This window comes from Galleria mellonella, unplaced genomic scaffold, assembly GCF_026898425.1.
Source record: "Galleria mellonella isolate WM207_F2 unplaced genomic scaffold, CSIRO_AGI_GalMel_v1 utg1380, whole genome shotgun sequence".
Taxonomy (NCBI): Eukaryota; Metazoa; Arthropoda; class Insecta; order Lepidoptera; family Pyralidae; genus Galleria; species Galleria mellonella.
Window position 1 is genome coordinate 170,292 of NW_026441993.1, and position 25,591 is coordinate 195,882.

The following is a 25,591-nucleotide window of genomic DNA, read 5'->3' on the forward strand; positions in this document are numbered from 1 at the left end:
TTCTTATTTCGGTCAATGACCATGTCCCGATAACGCTGTCCTTACCGATTTGTTGCTTCATATTAAGGTAGAAAAAGAATAAACAAACAAATTTTTAATGAGGATTTCTATTATAAGATCCAGTGAATATCAGTACTGCAATATTCCTAGCTATGTTGCAACATATAGCTGAGTCGATATCTTTTATGCCAGCGCTACGATGCACGTAAAATACTATTCTATGTGTTTAGTTACAAATTGTATATTAATAATGAAATATATAACTTAATTGATATTCACTTGAGAATTCTCTCGTATAAGTTAAGACTTCATAATTTCGACGACTCATCTATTAATTGGTATAATCTTTGTTAGTTGAAAATTATTATTTTACATTTCAATTAGCAGTTAATATAAATTAATAGCTTGAAGCTATATTAAATAATCTATATTGAGTATCATCGATCAACAATTTATCGTACAGCTCTTTAACTTTATAATACCAATTATGAAGCTTTCAGATGGCTATCATTTAAACTTTATGGTTTTCCTTTACATAAAGCAAGAAAAAAAAAGAAGAAAAATAAATAAAGTTTTGCCGGTAAACTCGAGCACGGTCGCTGGCTGTAAGCCTGTCTATGACCAGTTTGTAGCCCGCAAGGCATAAATGTCGCAGTAAAATTGACTACGTAATACATTACTTGTTAACTTAGTGATATTTGCCAGGAGACTTCAGTAAAGTTGGCAATGTACACTAAATGGGAGAAGTTATTGTTTACGGTGACAGTTCAGAAGTAATCTTGGCTGGTATTGAACGAGGCCGTGGTCTGTCGGTCAGCTCGCCGCAAACTGGTTTCATTATCAAAAGTCAATAACTTTCCGATGCATTCCGAGTCATGGCCAAAGCCAATCAGCGAACGTAATACTTAATCAGAACTATAAACAGATGGTAAAAAAATGTGATACAATGTAGAACATCTATGTAACCCAGATATAATCTTTTAGAATAAAATAAATATTATACGCTTTCATCTAATTGTTAAGCGGATAACTTTCACTGAGCCAATTTTATGTTGTGGATCTAAATAGTATGATTATACGCATGTTTTTGTTCTAGTTTTAATGAAATAATAAATATCAAAGACAAATAACTCTCTCGCAAATTATAAGTTCATTTATAAAAAGCACTTGTAAACAATTTATATATTTTTTTGTTGGATGAAAATGGATTGGTAACCCCGCCCGCGCTAACGGGATACGCTGGCAGAGCACCAGTGAAGGGTGATCGATGAGAATGAAACAGGCCAGTCAGCCCATCATGATAAATTCATCATAAAGAATTAATCATGATAGTTTCCAGGGGGAACCGCGTGGAGGTCGACCTGGTTAGGTATATTGCTAGCAATGTGATTTTTAGTCTTCATTACTAACAATCCCTTTCCCCCCAAACAATTTATATTAGATAGGCACAGTATAACTTTTGTGCCGTTTACAAATACAAAATTAGAGCACTAAAATCTCTTTAACTTAGTTCTTCATACATACGTTTTTTATATCACTAATATGACTGTTATTATAACAAATATTGAAATGGTTTCAATAACATTATATGAATTACAAAGGTCATGTGCCTACCACCTGTCGGCGAGGTGATTTCTGTATATCTAACCTTATTTTTAATATTTGTAAAAGTTAGTTAATTACAATCTATTAAAAACTGTTTATAATTACTCCTCTCCATCCAAGGGTTCCCTGGAAGAGATCTCTTTTAGCGATAAGGCCGCCCATTGTTTTCTCAGTGTGAACACATCTTGAAATTGCTTGCATCTATGATCATCATCTTGAACTAAATGAATTAGATAATAGTAGTTAATAATTCTCAGAAAGAAAACCTAAACAAATGACAAACTAATCGTGGGTATCATAGTTTATTTTGTGATATTGATGGTTCCGTTCATTCCTATATTACGACGGTTAACACTTTATATCAGCTAAACCGTAAGTACGTTTGTCATTCTAAGTTGCATAAAAAATATTTATTTTATATATAACCAATTTCTTTTAAAAAACGGTTTTTTAACAGACGAAAAATTCCAATAAATACCAATAATCAATACCATCAATACAATAGGAAATTATTTAGACTGTGCTGTTTTCTACTTTGTTTACATAATTGATCTTACGTAACCAATCATTTCACTGATTCTTTTACCATAGATAAAAATGAACACCCATAATTTTTTCGAAATATTATTGCAAATGTATTGTTTTATTTTTTAGTAACAGATACTTACTCTCAAATTGAATTAAGTAAGCACTTTCACTTTTGATGGCAGATGCTTTTTATTAGACACGACTATTTATTTTTCTAAGTAGCTTTTGCCTTCGGCTATAACAGTTTGATACTCTTGTAATAATAACGATATCCATATAAATACATTAAAGAGGGAGACTTTGTACAAAAGTCGTTTGTTTGGGCACTTCTGTCCCTTTCGTGTTTCTACCGTGAAGCAGTTGTGTTTGCATGACTATGTTTCAGTTTGAAGGGTGGGATATGGCCGTTAATTTACAAGGTACAAAGAAATAACACTTGAGTCCTCAGGAATGGCAACGCATGGGGGGTATCATGGGCGAAACAACAAATATACTCATGTTATGTTTTTCCATCAGGTGGGCCGTTTATAGATTGTTTACCGTTCTAAGTTGCATAAAAAAATATGTAATTATATTTGAATAATATAATAGGTAAGCTAACAGTAATATAATAAAGGAAAAAAACTCCGACTTTACAAGTGCGCCTTGAAATATATGAAAATGAAACCTGGGCATGATGCTAAATTAACACCTTGTATTATTTGTATACATTTTCGTGCAAATGAGAATCAGTAGCGCCATCTTATTTGTTCCTGTTTTAATTACTCCATCCTTTTTCAATTATTTTATTGTGATGAAATATGATGTTAATGTAAAGCCATGAACTGTGTTCAGAATATTATCAGTTACTGTTAGTACCCATAATTTCTTTAAAAACATCATATAATATATATTTTACATATTGTATTATTTATCTAACTCGTTAGTGTCAGTTTATTCCGAATGTAACGTTTTCATTGAGATTTTTATGATATCATGTTTCTTTCCAAAAATTATATTAAACGAGCATAATGTTTTTATTAATATAAGAATAAAACATCAATAATCCTGTGACACATATAGTATTAATGACAAATTTTTAACAAACTTTTCATTATGGAATATATTTATATAAAACAAAGCATACATTTGTATTAACTTAAAATACATGATATATTATCATGTATTTTAAGAACATTTTAAATGCTGCCTTAATTAAAGGCATTTATACAGATATCTTGTGATCACAGTCTATATATATATTTAGAATGATATATCATTATCATCCAAGACTAGAAACCGTATCAGGTTTAATTCTGTAAACAGATTCTCGCTTTGCTCTGACAGTAACTTGTTGTTTCACTCCAATGAATCCGAGCTCGGTGGAATCTCATTGCAGCTAAATCCTAGCTGCGCGTGGAAGACGTGGAACAGAACAAATGGTTGAATTCAACAAAAACACATAATGCTTTCAATATAAAAATAGAAATGACAATGACCTTTAACCTGTTATCTTTTATTCGAAAAGTACAGATTACATTAACAGGCGAGAAAAAAATATGTTGCATCCATAGCGGTTTTTTGTATTAGGTTACTGCATTCTAAAGTATATTTCCCTGTCCGTAAAACTAAAACATGAATATAATACATATTTATTTAGAGCAAAATATTTATTTATCATAATATAAATCAAAATAATAATAGATTTGAATCAAAACTACTTTTAATTAGATTTTTGCTACTCCATAACACATAATAATAATTTATATTTATTTCTATTACACACGAATTTATTTCTACATGTGCGTGTTATTTTTTCGGAAAAAAAATCTTAATATATTTTATATGGCCTTAGAGTTCGAAAATGATTTAACTATTTATTTATATTCTTAGAAATCAATGTTTTTATTATGTAAATATATTTAATTGATATTTCTTCCGTTTTGAGTCTTAATATTAATATATTTATAACTTAATTATCGTAACAGTCTTTAACTATCCACTGCTGACTATAAGCCTCCCCCTTATGGAATTTTGCCAGAAGTTTCACCAGAGGGAGACTTTGTACAAAAGTCGATTGCTTGGGTACACCTCTGTTCCATTCGTGTTTCAACCGTGAAGCAGTTGTATTTGCATGGCTGTGTTTCGATTTGAAGAGTGGGATATGGCGTGAATTTACTGGGTACAGAGGAATAACATCTAAGTCCTCAGGAATGGCAACGCATGGGGGTATTATGGGCGAAACAGTATACCCTATTGTGTCCATGGTACTGCTCATGTCTATAGGCGACGGTTACCACTTTCCATCAGGTGGGCCATCGGCTTGTTTGCCATTCTAAGTTGTATAAAAAAATGTTTGCCACGCTTGGCAAGCGAATTGGCAACCGCAGCCAACCGCGGTTTTTGCACTACCTGTGCTAAACCTATGCTTCGAAGATGTTTTAAGAGGGACGCTACTGCCTCCCTCGCCCTCCCTTAGTCGCGTATTACAACATCCACGTGAAAGGAAGGGGTGGCCTACTCTATGCCGGGACCAATGACAATTTATATCTTACATATACCAAAAAAAAATGAATATATACCTATGATATCGACTGTATCTCGTGAGAGGCGACGAATAATCAAAACGATAATGGACTATTGCATTATGTGAGGTCTTTTTAATTAGCAAAGTGCGCTCCCAAACTCAAATCCCACGCCTCGGCCACATTACTTTGTATCTTACCTATTGTTTCCAGCGAAAGCTGAGCATGTAATGCGTTAGTTAAATAAAGCTTACGTTAGTTGCAGTGCTAATTAATATTGCTGCTCCGGTTCGCTGCCCCCGTTCAGTTTAATTGCTCTAATGATTTAAAATAATGTTCACTATGTTGAATCTATCGTGCATTATGATTAATGTTTGCTTTTTCAAATTAATTATGGTTTCTCGGTAATCGTTATACGATTTTATGCGAAAGTAATTTGAACTTATGAAAGTAAAAGTAAGCGTAATCGCTTTGCCTTAGTCCCATTATTTAGTGTTTTTTTTTATTATGGAATTTTCTAGCTGTTGATTTTTTTTTTCAATATAAATATAAATAAATAAAATAAACAAGACAATTGAAACTGATGGTGCCTATACAGACGACTGTTATACAAAGTCTTCATTTAACTAGATAGAAAGATATTTCGATTAATTTTTACCTTATATCTATCATACCTATTATCAAATATTTTCCTTTCAATGAAATATTTCATCAATTTACTAACAAGTTTTACTCTCTTTTACTTCTAGGGTACCTTACCTAAAATGGAATATTTTCTCTAGCTTTTATTTATTTGTCTAACGAGACTAGTAAAAAGGTAAAGATAGCTCTTAATTTATTTGATAACATTTAAGTTAGCTTTATCAAAAATTCCTGTACAAATATTGGCCTAAACAAAATATAATATTTATCATGTAAATACTATAGATATTAACTGTATAAAACTACGTAATAATGGCATGTATTACGTTTCAGTCAGTAACATAAATTAAGTCAAAATGATAATAAATAAACACAAACAAAATGAGCTTGACGTTTAGAAAAAAAAACAAACTTAAAAAATAATAACTTATATTTTTTTATGCATATAAAGCTACGTTACTTCAATGAATTACTCACTGGAGCCATCTTAACCACAAAATAAAAAAAAATGGAAACATAAAATAAAATAAAGTAAAATAGCTATTCCTTTTTATTCGTATATATATGTATATATTCGTTATATATATCGTAATCGTTTATAGATAATAAGAGATATTTATAGAATTATAGTTTTTTTTTTTATATATATATTCTTGTTATTCTATAATAACAGCTGAAGCTGAAAATTCTACATATTATAGTCTATTTACAAATAATAAACACTATCAGTTCAGATCAATTCATTAACTTAAGAGATAGACAGAGACCATAGTACTGCATGATTTTATAACCAATTCAGTTTTGAATATAAATCACTGAATCAATCTGAAAAACTACAAAAAAAAATTAAAAAACAAAACAAAAAATTCGATTTCATTCAAACTGTCCGGAATTATTAATCTCAATATAACAAAGCGAACGAAGTTTCTAGAGTGACAAAATGGATAAATAATTACAAATAAAGTAAAAAAAATGTCCATATATTATTTTCTAAAATAACTTAAAACAGGTTGCGGAAAAAGAAATAATTGAATTAGAGGAAAAAAGAATTGAAAACAAAATATCAATTGATGTGAAAACAGCAAATCATGTCACGCCTAGAAAATGTTCTTTATGTGCAATTATATACGGCACAGTTTTTGCTGGTAACTCGTGAGAAAATGCAGCTTTCTGAAACACGTTGCATTACATTTAGTGAAATATGTTCTAGATAAAACTGTACTTCTCATATTTATTAGTATTTATATGTATTATTACTAAAATATACAACTCACCCTCCAATTCCATATCTTAAATATTATTCATGCTAAAACTGAAAAAAAGCGAAAAAAGTATCAGACTGGGTTCGACTTTAGTAAATAATAAATTAATATTATATGACACTATCATTTACTTGCTTTTTTCATTTGTGTGAAATTTTATTCTTAATAAAAAGAAGATAACTTTTTAGCTGGAATAAAATAAAAAGCAGAAGATTTGACAGCAGCTAGATTAATTTAAAAATATTGGCGTCCTTTATACGCCTGATCATGAAGCGAACTCGAAAATCGTTGATTACACGTTAGAAATTATTTTCCAAATTTACAAATATGCAATATATATATATATAAAACTAGACTATTATTTTATCTTATATTTAATTAATAACATCAAATGTACTAAACAATTTTAATCCACGTTAAAAAATGATGGAAGACAAACTATTAAATTACGAACAACCTATAATTATTGTATAAGTTTTAAAAGACGTATAATTTTATATATGTATGGATATATGTATATTTATACATACATAAAATTATGTGTCTTTGTAAACATATCATATATGTATGGATTTATTTGTATCTTGTTCATTGTCCACGTTTAAAAAAATATATTACATGTAGGCGACTCTCTCTGCTTACTCCATAATGGTATGTTCAGTATAAAGATGCAAATAAACAATACAAACATAAACAAAAAACACATAATAATTACGTTTATGTACTAAATATTTTATGCATGTAATATATACATAATGTGTATACTTTCATATGCAATGTACCTTAAAAACTAGGTCACCTGAAATTTACAAAATCAGATGTTTAGAAATAACAATAAGGAAACCATCTACTTAACACAAAATTTATTACCTCGTGACAAATTATGAAAACTTTCAATATACGCCTATCAAATATACAGGCATAACAAATTTAGCAAATTCGGGTCATTTATATCTGTTACACGTACAATTGTTCAAGGTGAATTTACTATTTCCTTAATACAACTCATTTATTATACGTTTAAATACAATGAAACCGTTGGTTTAAACGTGCCTCTATTTATTTTGTTATGTTACCTCTGCAACTATTTCAATTTGTCGCAGCCCTATTGAAATAAAAAATAAATATGAGCATAGAATTATGAATCATAGTGCACGCGAGCGCAGTTGTCCATGACTAGCGAATGGTCTAAGTAATAAAAAATAATTTATTTATTGAATATGACTACAAAAGTTAAGTGAAAAAATATCTATATACTTCCATGGTAAAATCATTTTTACTATGGTGACTACCTAATTTCATAACATTTGTAATATAAAATCCCAATTGCATTGTTGATGTAGTAGTATATTATAATTTACGAGTACTTCAATATAATCGTTAAATTCAAAAACTGAAATTTAATAATAATGAACAAAAGTCGTTTATTTGTAAATAAACGTCGTAGCAAATTGAAAAAGAAAAATATTATAATATAAAATGTAAGTGCATATAAATATACAAATATTCAAATAATCATAAACCCATAACTGTAAAGGTAATCTGATTGCAATGATAAAAGTGCACATAATTTGATCTGGTTGGTTGTCATTGACCAATTTTCATAAAAATCTTTCAATTTAACATACTTTTAAATAATAATAATACAATAAGTACCTAGTATATTTTTTAAGTGCCATGGTCAAACATTTTTCATTCATCTTTTTATATAAATAACCTAATAAATAGGAAAAGGCAAGTCAATGATGATGATCAATTTCGTGTAATAAAAATTGCAGCTGACGATCTAGAGAAAGCAAAATCAATTAATAAATAATATCAGAAATTTGACACAATATTATATTTTTCTGTCCCTCTTTTTTCCAACAAGATTCAAGAATACCATAGATGCATAAAAATGCTCTGTATTTATTGTAAATTGTGATGTAATTTCATAAGATACTACTATAATAGTTTATACATAAAAGCTGGTTTATTAAAAACGCAATAATTGTAAACACCTTTAAATGTCAATGATATTTAAATAAAAATACAAAATATTTTATAAGAAATCGCTACCTCTTATAACTGCACCACATACGGTCAACTGACCTGACCGCCTCACGATTACGGTCAAGCTTCAAGGTCCCGCATTACATAATTATTCCGCGTCTAATCATCGATACTCGATTGTTACGTACTCGACTCGACACTTTATTTGATTGACAGATCCATTCAACGATGATGAGAACTTGTTTTACAAATAGACAACAAAGCCCGGCTATCTCCGAGCACAATACCATGATTTTATTTTTATTTTTTAATATTCGTGTACTTACAATGTAGCTTGTTAGTTAAATATCACTGCGGCTAGCTCATATTTCCATCAGGAATATTATATATAAAAATAAAGAAGTACCATTATCTTTAGTAGAACTTATGGAACACATGTCGGGTACTTAAAATGGATCCTATTCGCAGTATCTACCTACCTATTTGGAATAATGCTTACTCTTAAATTATGTTATATTACGAGTAAATCCAAGAATTGTCTTTGAACGATCCATTCTATAAGATTAGTGATACCCCATCTTATGGATTTTATGGGTATAACACTAATTGAACCCACAGCTTTGCCTATATGAATTTAATTATGACACAGAACGCGAATTAGTGTTGTGGTACTAATGAAAATCATTTCATTGCAGTCGTTAATTATCCACTGCTGAACATAAGCCTTCTCCATAAAGGGAGTTTTGCCAGTAGTTGCCACGCTAGGCAGGTAGGTTGAAAACCACAGTTAGGCCTTTGAGATGTTTTAAGACGGACGCTGCTGCCCATCCCTCTACCAATGAAATTAATTATGAATTACTAATGAAAATAATTTTGAATTACTTGTTCACGTGTGCATATATAATAGTATTGTTTTTAACCGAAATTTCTGGAATTAGTGCATCACAAATAGTACAATATCTTAAAAGGAAACTAGTAATTTTGATTTTACGATATATATGTAAATATAAGACATCGCCACTTCTCTTATTAAAAAAACGAAACTATAATTTTATATCCAAGTTATGAAAAGGACTTCAAAACGTCTTTAAATATATACGTTTATTGTACCTTATATATTGAATTTTTCAATATCAATTTACTTTTAATTATAATTTAAAAAAGTTGACGTTCTAAAAATCATGCATAACTTCTCTTTCAAATTGTTTATGAACGTTATTTCGAAACAAAATTACGGTTACAATCTTCAACAGTCGATCAAATTTCGAACCTTTTAAGTAACGGTAACAACCTTCGTAGCTATTGTGTACCAAAATAGTTTGAAAATCGAATTTACATTGCATAAAATTTTCATAACAGAATCATGCGTTCGTGACCATCTCGCTCAATGAAGTATCTCACGTTATATATTTTGAATATTTAACTTTGAAGCTTATGTAGCATCTTCCGATTACCTTTATTGGTCGACAGAACATCGTGATAAACGCTTTTGTAAAATTCAACACGATCACACCAACTTTTAAGGTACTCGTATAACGAATCACGACGCGGGGCACGCTGACCCATCACCTTGGTATTTAAACAAACCTTGTAATATTTGCCTTTACCTATATTATTTTTATAGACATCTACATTGATACTATACTCATTCATAAAACAATGAGCGTCTTATGCTACAAATAATAACATTCAATCAATGAAAACATATTGAACATTTTTAGTTCAATGTCAGGAGACACCATATTACCTTTGATTCGTATAAGTATTTAGGTCAACTATGATAACCGTCTATTGCCATTGTACATTGGAATTAGCAAATAACCTGTCGAACGGACAATTGATTCACGAATTTAATTTAAATACGAACATGTAACAGTAGCCGGCGCGTGTCATTAATTTCTATAACTTTGATTGATCAATCCTTTGTTCGAATAGGGGATCCAATGGACATGATATCTATGGCATGGAGTATGTTTGATTTGAAGAGATGTGTACAAACAATAGCAGGCTTACAATATGAATTATTAAATTGAAAATCACAATAGTATAATAGTAAATGTAAATACTTGTGTACACATAATTCCATCAAGGGATAACTTTATGCTTGGAGCACATAATACATAAACAGTCGACATAATGTATATAATTTTTATAGAGTTATTATTGTTAACTATTATTATTTATTGTTGTATTTTTTACATATAAGAATATAATAATATTTAATTCATTTTATTTTACTTGTTAAACTAATAATTACTTGTTACACTTAATATGTATGTAAAAATAACACAAAAATCAACAAAGTTTCTACATTACTTGTAGATTATAAACATTTAGTATTGGATAAACAAAATAAGTAATGATAAGTATATTGTTCTGATATTTGCAATTTTATGTAATAATAATAATTATTTGAATAACACATAAATGAAAATCAATTATACAAAACTTGACGATTTTTTTTTAATATTTTTTTTTATTTTACTAAAACATACAGTAATAATAAAAATTAGAAATAATGCAAGCAAAGGCAAACTTATCTTTAAAATAGATCTCTTTCAGCCAACCTAACACAGTGGCATAGGAAGTAGTGAGTAGGAAGCAGTAGTGCAAAACAGAAATTTAATATTTACATTAGTTAAAGTAAACGTTATAACAACTTCTCTAGATATTGATCATATATATATATAAAAACATTCATTAAAAAATAAAATATTAACAAGTAAAGAAACAAAATTCCGTGATATTACGATGTTTTTTTATGGTACGATAAGGAATCGGTAAATAAGTTCACACCTCTTTCACCATAACAGGACATATTCGCACGCAATCGCGAAGCTAACATACATATGTTAGTGAAAGTATGATGATCGTAATATCGCAGAATTTAACAGGTTGTTTGCAATGTAGCATAAATCTACATTTTACGATGTACAAATTAGAATAAGGTTATGATAAAAAAAGATCTTGAATTACGTAGTTAATTATATTCTACTAACTTTTGTCCGCGACTTTGTCCCGCTTGACTGGGATATGCTTAACCAGAATAAAGAGTAGCCTTTTGTAGATAAAAAATAAAACATGTATGGGATAAAAATAAATAGATAAAAGATAAAGGAATATCTATTATCTATTTATTTTTATATTATGGATATCTTATGGAGAGGGCTCCATCCTATATAGTATATGTATATCAAATTTCATAGTGATTGGTTTAGCCGTTAAGGTGCTATAAGGTTACAACCAAACAAACTTTCATGTTTATAATATTAGTAAAGATGATTCCAAAATATCTGTACGTAGTAGAGGAGTAGCGACGACTTTTAGATAAGTGCAGTGTAAGGCGGCCCCCCACGAGTTGAGAGACGGCCTCAAAAGTGGTGCAAAAAGTCAATGCAGGCAAGTGGTGTGGAATTTTAATTTCTGGGAAAATATGAGAGATACCTATTTTCAGCAGTGAACAGTAAATAGATTTTAATAATAATGACGTCAATAAAATAATTATGGAAATCCATCATAATAAGAAAACAATATGTTCTTTCATATAAAGTTTATGTGAAAGAACATACAGTATACAACTCAAAAATTTCTTTTGTAAAGTAAGTTCAACCTGCAACTACGACAACTTAAGTCAACTTTACTTAGAGACTACAACATGGGGTTTTTCAAAAAGGGCGTATTAAGGTTTCTGAAGACTCCGCAACTCGCGCGTGACATCCCTACTGTTACAGGCGTCTATAAGCTACGTTAACCCAGTTTATCATCAGACAGGCAATATAATGTGCTTTTTTGCCATTATAGTTGTATAAAATGAAAACCTAAAAATACTTTTTTAAATACTACACAGTATTTCTATGATTCTTTTTTGCAATTGACAGAATTTAATCGACTAATTTTGTTGTTACAATGAAAGGATAGCCTTAATATAATTATTGAAATTATACATAATAATTATTAATATAATAAAAAAAATATAATAAAATCAACGTTTAACTTTCCACTGCTGTACATAAGCCTTCCTCTTAGAGGGTTTTGCCAGTAGTTGCCACGCTTGGCAGGCTAATTGTCAACCGCAGTTGGGCTTTAAAGATGAGTTCAAAGGGACACTGCTGCCCATCCCTCTCCCTCCCTTAGTCGCCTATTACACCCACAGAAATGAAGGAATGGCCTGTTCTATACCGGGACCATACGGCCAAACATAATAAACGTGTAACTTATATATATTAAAGTTATCCTTACACTACATTAGGACTAAAGTCATGTTTTTGTTAAACGAAATTATAAACCTTTTTTGTTCATTTCAAACTTCACAACAATGGTGTTTTTTTTTTTTTTCAATTAAATAAAATAGCTATATTCAAAGAACAGCAGTAGAATTTTTCTACTAACAATAAAATTTTCACTCTTCATTGTCTACTGTAATATATCGCTGTAATTGCTGGCTATACTGTAAACCGTAGTGTAAATTGAAAGTGCAATTTATGTCGGGATTGGAACGATTTCCATTTCATTGTGAGTAAGACGGAGTTAATTAAATGAAGATTAAAAAGGAATATCTGTGTATGCATTGTAGGTTAGTAGTAATAGTTTTTTTTTTATTATGCTATTGCTTTATATTTACATACATACATATATATTTGTCACACCTGTCTCCCATTAGGGTAGGCAGAAACAATGGAACGCCAAATGATTCGATTCAAACAAACCTCTTTCGCTATATATATATATATATATATATATATATATATATATATATATATATATATATATATATATATATATATATATATATATATATATATATATATATATATATATATATTGTGTTTCTTGTGTGTGTGAAATAAATAAAGAATTTCACTAGTAAAATACTTTATTAAAAAGACACTAATGTATTCAATTTTACCCTATAAATATATTTTGTCACCTTTAAGTAGTACTAAAATTTATATATATTATTTTTAGAGCTGACTATCTAGGAAAAGAATAAGCAGTTGAGATATTGCGTGTGATATACAGTTAAAATATACAAGCTATTTAAAAATGTTCAAATAAAATATATAAACTTTATTAGGAACTAAAGTATATACGATGTCATAACTTTATTCCAAATATGTCTATGTTTTTACTTCGAGGCCTAATTCTTTTGACACGACCATCTAAATACTACCGTGAAAGTTGTGAAATAAAATAACTCCTCTATTTCTTTATTTTATATTATTTTTGAAACTAATACTATTTTTATATTCTTCTTTGTTTTATCAATTTAGAAAGAAATGTTTATCTTAAATTTAATGATATTACAATTCGATTGATAACACAATTTTGTTTTTTTACAAGAGTTTATAATTTACTATTCTTACGATAATATCTGAAATATTCGATTTATAGGAAATTTCAAAAATCTTGCTTTTTATCTTAATTATTTTTTAAATCTTATTCATCATGATACCTCAGAAAGAAGTAATGAAAATGTTATTAAAATATTAATAACATTTTCGTTCGTTCACAGACTAAACAATCTCTATACACACGGAAGGACATACGGCTTTATGTACACACGTAAAACAAGTCTCGTGACCGTCGACACTCTCAGGCCACAGAGGAAACATTTCCTCTGGGTACTGGCCTTTGAGATCTCAACAAATACTCACAGCCAACGAACACGTAAAAAGATGTTTTTAACCCAATTTTTGTCACAGACATGTCTCGACCTATAAAGAAAGAATTTATACCTACACTATCTTAATAAACCTCTTCTAGTACCTACATATTAAACTTCATAGACTTCCCTGTTTTTATTTTTAAAATTAATAAAGTAAATAAAACTTATATTTATATTTATACAAATTTATCTAAATTTAATGAAAAATCTAATAAGAACATATACATGTATATATTTAGGTTCATTACGAAGTTCGAGCATAAGTCTGATACTTTTGTTCACATTCCATGATGACGTTACCGATGTTACATATATTTGAATTAAATTAATAGGTAAAGAATCAGTCGGGCTTTGGCTTGTGGCTACATGAAGCACACATTAAATAAAACATCTGCTTAATTGAAAACTAGTATGGAATAAACAAGTTAGTCATTATCATCATCATTTCAGCCATTATTCGTCCACTGCTGGGCATAACCCTCCCCCACAAGCAACCATAAGGAACGGTCCTGAACCACCTGCATTCACTAACTCCCTGCAATGCATTTGAGGTCGTTGCTCCATCTAGTGATCAGAACCTTTCTTCCCCATCAGTCGACAACATGCTAGTAGACCCTACTAATTACAAAAAGAATCACTAAGATCTGATCAGATATAGCGAAGATGTATATAAATAAGTACGTAAGTAATGGAAATAAATTTATTAAAAGAATTATTTATTATTTATTTAACTTATCGAATAACAATTATGAATTTGAAACAAGTCTTAGTTATCTACAAGTTAGCGGTCGGACAGCTATTAGCACCTCAAAAATAGGGTCTAGATAGCGTGCTGACATTAAGGAGATGGAATTAGATAGGGGCATTGTATCTCTACTATTGCATTGACAGTTGAAGGTGTTCATGTTATGACATTTGACACAGCCTTGACAAAACCATCTAGTACACTTGGAGAGCAATAAAACTAATTATTACTCTATATAATTCGATACGGTAAAATTAATTGCTCTATATAATAAAAATAAATTTATCGCTCTTCAATAGAAACAAATTACGAAATTTGAAACATAATTACAAATACGTTTCAAGGGTTCTGTCTGTTTTAATTTGGTAACTTTTAATAAGACACAAATAAGTTGAGTACAATAATCAATACCTTCAAACTATTTATAGTGTAAGATATTTTGTTCTAATTTAAGAAAGTAACGACATTAAAAAAGTTTTAAACACAGTATTTTGGATATTTATTGATATATTAATTTGTCGGGTCTAAATTCCCAATATAAATTGTAATATGTATGTGTTTAACTCATTTAACATTCTCATAGTTGGCACTCACCATTATATTCAAGTACAATGTTGTTAGTGTCGATAATTGTTTTCTCGACTTTATAATCATGATTGTAATACAACTTATCTATTGTGCACAGCATAACATACGTTTCGCTCATAGACTGTCATAAAAAATGATCCGCACCTGTATCAACTAAAGCCCTGCATTTATTGTTATCCTAGATTAATACCTATGTATTATACTTTCTAAATAGTACTTGTATCCCATTTCACGTGGACAGTTACAAAATACATCTAGTTTTAAATAAGCCAACGAAACTGAACAAAATGAACGCGCCAAAATTGTTGTCACATTGCTAATTTTAAAAATATTGCTAGATTGAGCATCGATACAGGGATTTTCCCGTCCGTTCGTGGGCCAAACATCAATCAGTATCAGCTTTACGCCGGTTGATCAACGTGGACTGATCCCGCCAACCCTTATTTAGGTGTCACGCAAAGCTTAACCTCAGTTTTGATTTATTGAAAAGAATTAATTCTATTCAATACAATATATATTATAATATATTATAATTATATTATTTTTAAATACAATGTATGTCAACATCTTATAATATTGTAATTGTAAACCATTTATTGTATATATAATAAAAAAAATACAATTGCGGACTTATCCTATAGAGGAATCTCTTACAGTCAACCTTTGAGAAGCTAAAAAAAGGCTATAGAATGTTCATATATAAAAACCGTACCGTAAAGATAAAACTCAATAATACTGGGTTAAAATTAAACATACAGTATAATAAAATACAACTGTATACACCTACATACATATATAAATAATAACAAACCTACACATATAAATAAACTAATATATTAATATAACATTTTTAGTAAAAAATAAATATTTCACATCATTTTATGTTTACATATACCATTAATATGAGAACTTAATCCCTGCTTTTTAAGTTTTTAAATCTTTCAAACTATTAATTCATTAAAATAATAATAACAATAAAGTGTCATCATCTTTTTATTATACCCATAAATAATTCCATCTAAATTCAATTAATGAGTCTAATTAATCACATTTTATTCGATTTTTAATTATTGGATAAATAACTCACTACCGATTACAGTACATTTAAAATTATAAGATTAATTTCACGACAGTATAATCTGTGACACTATCTCGCAATAGTTGAGCGACAACTTGTGATTGATAAGATGTATTCTATCGTTACATGTTTGAATGAGTCATATCAATCACGATTTGATTCGGACAGATCACGCTTTAAATATGATTGATTAATTAATTGAAAAAATTGGCAACACTTATTCATAGGTTTATTGCTAGTAAATAGTAGTTAATTTATCATATAAAGAATACACATTTTACTTTCTAGTTAATGAAATGTATTCTAATAAAAATTTGTACATTATATAGAAATTCTTAATATTCCATATTCCGAAAAGATAATTTGATAATGATTCAAATCATAATTATTTTGTATTTTATCTTTTATTCAAGATTTTTAAGAAAATGTTTTTTTTTTGTATTTTACGCTGTATCTTTACCAATCCTGATTCCATTTGAGTAGTTTTGCAATCGATAAGGTTTAGTGCCCTATTTACCCTTTATTAATGTTTTCATTATTAGCTGTTGTTTTCTCAAACAAAACCTAAAATCCAATACAAAGGTCATATATCTTATACAGAGATATATGTATTTGTCAGTATATATAGGTATGTTAATACAAACTAAAGTCTATAATTTAGTGGGCGTGGTGATAATTTTAAGTACCTATTTACACTTTGAAGATAAAGCTAACAGCAGGAACTTTATCGAACAAAGGAACAGTTGATATAACTGAAACTATTATTGAATAATGGAACTATAAATAAGGTATTACAGATAATGTCAACGCTTGTCTGAAATAACATGATTACAACTTAAAAATAATACCGTTTTGCTTGCATTGTTGTTTGCTGTTGAAAAAGAATTCTTTGGAGCTGTCTCCAATATTGTATACATATATGTATATATATAATTATATATTATAATAACAGAATGTTCTGTTTGTACTCAATAAGATATATACATAAATAAATCATTAATTAGCTTTTTATTATTGAATTTAAGAAAGAGCAAATGAAAGATTTGTATTATATTCTGATATTAAGAAATGCGATATGCACAAGGAAAATAAACACAGAAAATACTTTTGATAAGGAAGAATAAAAAAGGAAAACGTATCTACGTCAATTCTAAATAATGAGATGAGGGCAAGATCGTTATGAGTTCTCTTGTAGATATAATAATAATGTCTCAATAGTCGAACGCAATATCCGAACTAATAATTCAAATTTAAAAGTAATAATTCTATGTTTTTGCCAATTTCCTTGGTTTTCATGGCAAGACGATGAAATAGATTTTAACAAAATTCGTTTTCTGTGGGGATGTCTATAATCATTAACTAAAAATAGACAAAAACAACTTGATTATATTTTCCCTAAAAGGCCAAAATAGAACGAAAAGGGTTTATACAATATGCATAAACTTCTTTCACTGAATATTTGAGTATTGTGTAAATTAAAGATCAAATCTTAGCCTCTCTCATCAGTCTCTTTATTAGTGGGGAGACTTAACAATTTGACATTTATATCATCATTAGTCACTACTCCTTTTCATCACCAGAATAGTGTAATAGATAGCTTAGGTGAAAAAGCATATCTGCAGGAGAAGGAAAATTCAAATTAGAATCTAATGCCAAACCGCCTCACCAACAATGTATAGTAGACAAACCTTTCTTTAAAGAGATCTATGCCCAATAGTGGAACGTTAATTATTTCTTACAAAATGGTTGGTATACGCATTGTTTTTACAGTGGTAATAAGCTTTTCAAAGGCTTCTAATCCTTAGAAAAAAGGACTTTAGATTGATGGTATCTATTTATATATTTAATTGCCACCTTTGAGAAATAAAAATTTGCAAAATTATTACAATATATTAATCTTATATTTATATGTAATTTTGTACATTAGTGAATGATATTATATTCAACTTAGATATAGTCAAATTTGTATTAATTAATATGCAAATTAAGTATAATGGTTTTAGTGTAATCTCTATGATAAATAATTGCTACACCTTACGTAAAAGCAGTACCACACCAACGCATTTGTATCGGAAAAGCTTATCTCGACAATAAAATTACACTAAACATAGCCCTCGGTGAATGGTTTAGGTAGTTGATTTCAATTACTAAAACCTGGTATAGTATTATATTATCTGTGCTAAAACTAAACAAAATTATTATTGATTGCGGTCTAGTTGCCACTTACTTCTTACTTGTAATTTAACTAAAAATAGACAAGTTACTGGTGGAAATAAATCTTATTTAAACTTGTCTTAACTTGATGACTGTTTATTTAATAAATATTAATACCCAAAGTTATTTATTTCTCTATTCGTATTACGAGTATAACCCTTTCATGTAACTTCAATAGCTGATTATATGATATTACTAATAGTACTTGTACATCTTTCTTTTTTTGTACTTGTTATAAAATGTTATTATTATTTATTTATATATACATACAAAATTATTCATAATCATTTATTTTATTATTTTTTCAATTAAGTTAATCGATTAATTCTTAAATCCAGGCATAACAGCAACACCAGAAAGTCAGAGAAATAAACCTAATTTTATTCTATAGCCAATTTTAATCAGTATATTTTTAGTCGAAAGTATATTTAAAATGTTTAAATATAACATTAGAAAGCATTTGGTTAAAATACCTTCAATTAAATTTAAATGAAAATATTATGGACTAACAATGTTATTGGTGTCCATAACAGGTGACACTTACTACTTTCTACCAGGTGGGCCGTCGTCATCATGATTGTTTGCTACTCTCAATAGCATAAAAGAAAGTAAATTTAATTCTAGTTATTGTGTTTTTCTGTGACCATGTTAATAAAAAATCTAACCTGTTAAAAATGTAAAAGAAATCGAATATCAGATTAGTACAATAATGATATCTATTTTATAATAATTCTAAATTTAACTATTTTTAGAATATTTAGACTTTTACATTGCATGTTTTATGGTTAATTTTTTTATTTTATTTTTTTAAATTACGAAAATATAGCTTACAATATTTCTGTCATTGTAACTAATTTTGTAGACTATTTTAAATATTTATAGACTAATTTTTAACTGAGATTTTATTTCTGTGACAAAAATATGTTCACTGACCGGGATAAATAGTAACCTATGTCCTCCATCCCATATAGTTTGTGTATACCAAATTTCATAGTTAAGCTATTAAGTTAAGACAAACTAGCTTATATCTAATATTAGTAAGAACACACCATCACAATTAACTTTCACAATTTAATGGTGTTTTTAAGCAACTAATTATTTTGTAAATATTACTCTCTATTTCCGGTCAACCCATTGCAAATCAATCGAATGATCAAAACATATTTTGTGTTCACACTTTCACTAATATAATATACTTAATACATTAAAATCTATATATTTCAATACTACAATTTATCATGACAGTCGAAACATTTCGAAACAGAATAATTTAGAAGTCTTGATAATGTCGTGTGAGGAACACAACATAATCAATGGTTACGTGTAATGTCAAATAAAGTCATATATTTCGAATGTTAATGTGAAATAATAGATTCATTTTCCAGAGTTGTAACCAGGTCAGAATATAACCTCAATCCTTTTTGGAAATATGAATCAATTTTGACAAGCATGAAGTTCTCAATGTTAATTTTTCAATGTTACTATTTTATTTATATGATCCCTCAGGAGTGGCAACACTAGAAAATATTGTGATATATTACATCCGAGATTATTCTAATCTTGGATGTAATATATCACAATCGTAAATATAACCCAATATATTTAGGATTTTATAAGTATAAGACTGGACCGTATCGTAATAAATAAAATAATCAACTCTAATATAAATATCTAATAAAAATAAAATAATACAAAATAGAATCGAATCCTTCATAAAGTCTCAAAAATAGTGATAAATCGGTTGACGCTAATGAATATGAAAATGATTTTTTTTATTTGTGATGTAACAATTCTATCAGTCGCCGTGAAATTTAACATACATGCATTATTTTAAATAAAGAAATATTATTGAGTAAAAACTTCTTTTTGCAGTCTTTCAATAAGGACGTGCTGTAGAAGTTACAAAAACAACTCGTTATTACTGTATGTTTACAGAATTATATATATATATATATATATATATATATATATATATATATATATATATATATATATATATATATATATATATATATATATAACGAATCATTAAGAAACTAACGAATCGTAAAGTAATTTATAGAAGTTATGAATTCAATTATAATAATTAATGAACCTCTCTTCATTTATATAATGACCCAATGACCCTATTTTTTCTAAGTGCGGCCCTGTTCCCATCACAATACATTGCTCATGAAGAGACAATAACTAGATATTCGGGTTTACGCGTCGTTGTGAAATATGTAATGGGATTGTTTCAATGTCGCGTTGAGTAACACCGTTATGGTAATTAAAGTAATTAAACATCAAATACTGTGAGAAATTATTTGCATTTTCAACATTTGTTGTTAGACCTACAAGGGCCGATTCAATAATATTTGTTCAACGGTAACACTCGACAAGTGCATCTGACTGTCCTATTAGAGATTATAGTTCTGAGTACATTTATTATTTTATACTTACTCGCATCTTTGTCTGCGTAAATTAAGGTAACAGTGTACTATGTAAAGCAAGTAATTCTTGTTATATTAATTATCCAAATATAAATTTTAAAAGTCGGAGATTAAGCTGTTATTCAATTTTGAATCCTAATTTTTAACACATAGAATACTTTCAATTCATGGCAAACATTATACAATAATATAGATAATTTTTAAGGCCATCAAAAATATAATACTAGCTAATGGCTCCGCTAAGGGGTCGTATATTATTTCCAATTCATATCATTCGCAATTACCGAAGGAGACGGGGCCTACAAAGAGGAATTGAGTGACAGAAAAGATTGATTTTATTCAATTCCCAACGATTCATCGCGGTCGAGTCGGACTTCTTTCTATGTAAAATACGTCAATTTTTTAGACAAATTGATCAATCCCGGTAGGTGCTCCTTCACAATCGAATACGGATCGACACCATCCATCATCCACTGTCGCTATATATCGCACCAAACCTGTATTTTGTTTGCACCTTTTGTCTTTTTATGACATTGTTATCATTAATATTATTGAGAAATAGATTTTTTTGTGATTAATAAAGTGTACTTATTAATACTACCTCTCGTTTCGACAAAAGGCGTTATTTTTAGTTAATATAATTAAACATAACTATACTGAAGAGAGTATACGTGAACTATCTTCTTCAGCTTCAAGTTTTAATTACTGTTATTTATTTTACATCTCACATACAATTTATTTTTATTTCTTTTTGTGCCATTTGAAATGGTAAACAAGCTGATGACCCATCTGATAGAAAGTTGTAACCGTTACATATAAACATGAATAGCACAATGGACTTGTATCCATTGATTCATGTTTATTGACTTTATTTATTAACTAGTTCTTCGCTCGCTACTCCGTTCGCGCGGATTTCAACATTAGGAGACCCAATTAAATAGAGTCGTATTAAAACAAAATATAAACCAGTTTTTAAGTAAGAACTTCAGTAAAAACCGTATTCTATTTAGTTCAGTGATTTTAGCGTGATTCAGAATAAACATGTAGACAGACAGACAACCCCTTACTTTAATATTTTATAGATATCTTCAATGTACAGACATAATTAAGTTACAGTTTTATTATTTTAGTAAGATAATATAAATTATAATGCCCATAGCATCACCTCACACAATGTCAATCCTAAGGACTTTTTTTGATATACGATGATAGAATGGTAACACCGCCTGCGCTAACGGTGTACACTGGCGGGACACCAGTGAGGTATGATAGGTGAGAATAAAAGGCAGGTTAGATAGCCCATCGTGACGAATACACCAGGAATTCAGAACTATGGTTTCCGGGGGGGACCACGTGGAGGTCGACCTGACAGGGTATATTGCTAGCAACGTGACTGGTAGTCCGCATTACTAACAATCCCTTCGCCCCCAATCCTAAGGACTAGGCTTTTTTACCTGTAATTTTACTGCCAAATCGCACCCTACAAACCCAAATATACATCTGCAAACACAACTGTTTGTCAGCAAAAATGCGGATGAGACTAAGACTATGGAAAAAAATATTACAATTGTGTCTGGAATCCAATGACAACTTGGTATAATCTGTAACCTTTGTACGTGTCTACATAATAATAACATCACCTTCAAACTTATAATTTTGTATTATTCAATATTTGACATTGTAAAACATCCAAGGTTCCCTTCATTGTTCTCATACCGACACTATGATTACTAAAAACTTAAAATTCAAAGGCAGTATCTAAAATAGGGCTAATAAATTTCCCAAAACAGAAACATTTGACCTTGACGGTGTTTACAACAAGACCTACATTCTAATAACCTTTTGAATGCAGTTCATAGAACATTGGGCGCTCGTCGAGTTTTGCATAATAATGACACAATGGGAGATCGGGGCTTGTCATTACAAAACTCTAGAAAGAGTGCCACCTCTGAAGCCGCCCTCTCGTGTGCCTCATGAATTATTCGGAGTTGTGTCACTCTGGTGGACGCCCCTGCCAACTGGCTCGAATACACCGACACAATAAAACATTTAAAATCACTAGCATACGGAATGCAGTATTTTTTTGTTATAACAGTGTGTTAGAAACGACGAAACGAAAAAATGCAAAATGTTTATTAATGTAAAAATAACATGCCTTTTAAAATAAGGAAAATATTAATTCCTCTATGTATGTATGTGTGTATATATATATATATATATATATATATATATATATATATATATATATATATATATAGGCGGCTACAGGATTATATCGCAGAATCAAGAATTTCTGATAAAAGCGTATGAGTTACTTAATTCTTTCTGGCCAGCCTGTAAGGGGTCTGGCATGAAGATAAATAAATATGTATATTGATTTTGAATTACTAGTAATTGATTTTCGATCAATAAATGCACTGACTATGTTGTTTAATAATTCTTGTTATCATATTTATATCCAGCTCTCTAGGGCGCCACTATCAGCTATCTATTTATTGATCTATTGATTGACATTGTAAATACAAACATTTTAAAATACAAAAATAAATATTATTAACGATTTATTCATTCTCCATTCGTAAAAATAGAACGAGTAAAGTATTTTCAAACTCCTAATTTAATAAAATATTAAACTTCCAGGAATGATCACATTCCAAAATAGATATCTATTTGAGGTATAATCTCAAATAAAATATAATAATTACATGACTAGCTTCGAAACAGAAACATTTTATTAATTATTAATACGAACCTTTACACGCACCTTCGTCCACGTGAACGGGATATGTTTACTGACCGAGATAATACGTAACCTTTGTACTTCTTTTTCCATCCCATACCGTATACTAAATTTCATAGTAATTGATTAAGCCGCTAAGGCGCTAGAAGGTAACAAACAAAGAAACTCACTTTCACATTTATAATATTAAGTAAGGATTACCATAAACGTGAAGTAGGATATATTATACTACTTTTTTACCCCAGTTTAGTGAATTAATTTGAAAACCCAGCTAGAACATTATAGATGTGAAAGTTGAATTTGATTATTTATTTGTTACCTCTCGGCGCCATGATGGCTCAACTAGTTTTTTTTTTATGCAACTAAAATGGTAAAGCTAACAGCCTACCTGATGAAAAATGGTAACCATAGACACGAACAGTATTATGGTGATAACAAAATATACAGTGTCGTCCATGATACCTTTCATGCGTTGTCATTCTTGAGGACTAAGGTGTTATGCCTCTCTATCATTATCATGTAAGTTGACATCCACGTAGTATTTTGTATGGAAAAGAACGTGCCACTTTTCATCCTGGTCAATTGAAGGAAGTCACAAATCCAATGCTCGTGTGTTTTATATTTGTATTATCAAAATTTAATTTTATTATAATCGTCATCATCATTATCCTAACTGACTACTGTAATTATTTATCACTACTTACCCAATATTTATATACCTACCTATTTTTTCTCTGACTTTCCATAAACAATTATAATTGTAAATATATTTAGTTCTTTAATATTATTTTACATTTAACTAACATAAAACTTTTCTTTACAGATCTAAGTGTTAACGAAAATCATTGGTGTAGCAGTCTTCATAAACGTAAGTTAATTCCAATTTATTTCATTTTGTTGTTTATAAACTTTTGTTAAATCTAATAATATTAAAATATGTTTTACTTAATTGAGTGATGTTTTGAAGAATAATAATCAGTTTGTTTAATTAGTTATTGTACTTTTACTGAAACTTATACATAACTTCTACTTATACATACGACAATAAAGTTACTACATAATTTTATATAATTGTAGCAAAAAAATAACTTAACATTACTTCAATAAAATATAACAATATAAATTTTCCAAATTCGATGTACAAAACAATATAACAAAACAAACGTTGGTATTACATTATTATTTTTATAATACATATTTCTGTCTAAAATAAACAAATAATAATTCCCCTTTATTTACATTACATTTTCTTTGTATTATATTTAATAATAAAATTTAATATAATACAAAGAAAATGTTTTTTACATTTAAAGAACTGGATTACTTTCTGATTTATTAATATTAGTTTATTTCATATATATATTACCATACTAATTTGAAGGTATAAAAATATTATTTTATCAGATGCAAAATTAATGTTCATTTTTATTTAAATAAACACTCGTTTATATGAATTTACATTCATTATAATTTATGTCAAATGTTCTACAAAATTTTACGCATCCAATTCACCTACTTTGTTTTAGAAACAAGTCAATGAAATAAATGGAATAGCAAATTGTGTTTTTAAACATTTTATCATCAAATGCCATCGTT

At 28.9% G+C, this 25,591-nt stretch overlaps 1 protein-coding gene across 5 annotated transcripts in view; it reads left to right on the forward strand.

The window, feature by feature from the left end:
- Positions 1–25,591, forward strand: part of LOC113523562 (uncharacterized) — a 176,346-nt gene that overhangs the window by 72,480 nt on the left and 78,275 nt on the right. For all 5 annotated transcript variants that reach the window (XM_052903259.1, XM_052903257.1, XM_052903260.1 and 2 more), the window contains exon 3: positions 24,819–24,863. The gene's annotated coding sequence lies outside the window, so the exon portion shown is untranslated. The remainder of the gene's footprint in view (positions 1–24,818; positions 24,864–25,591) is intronic.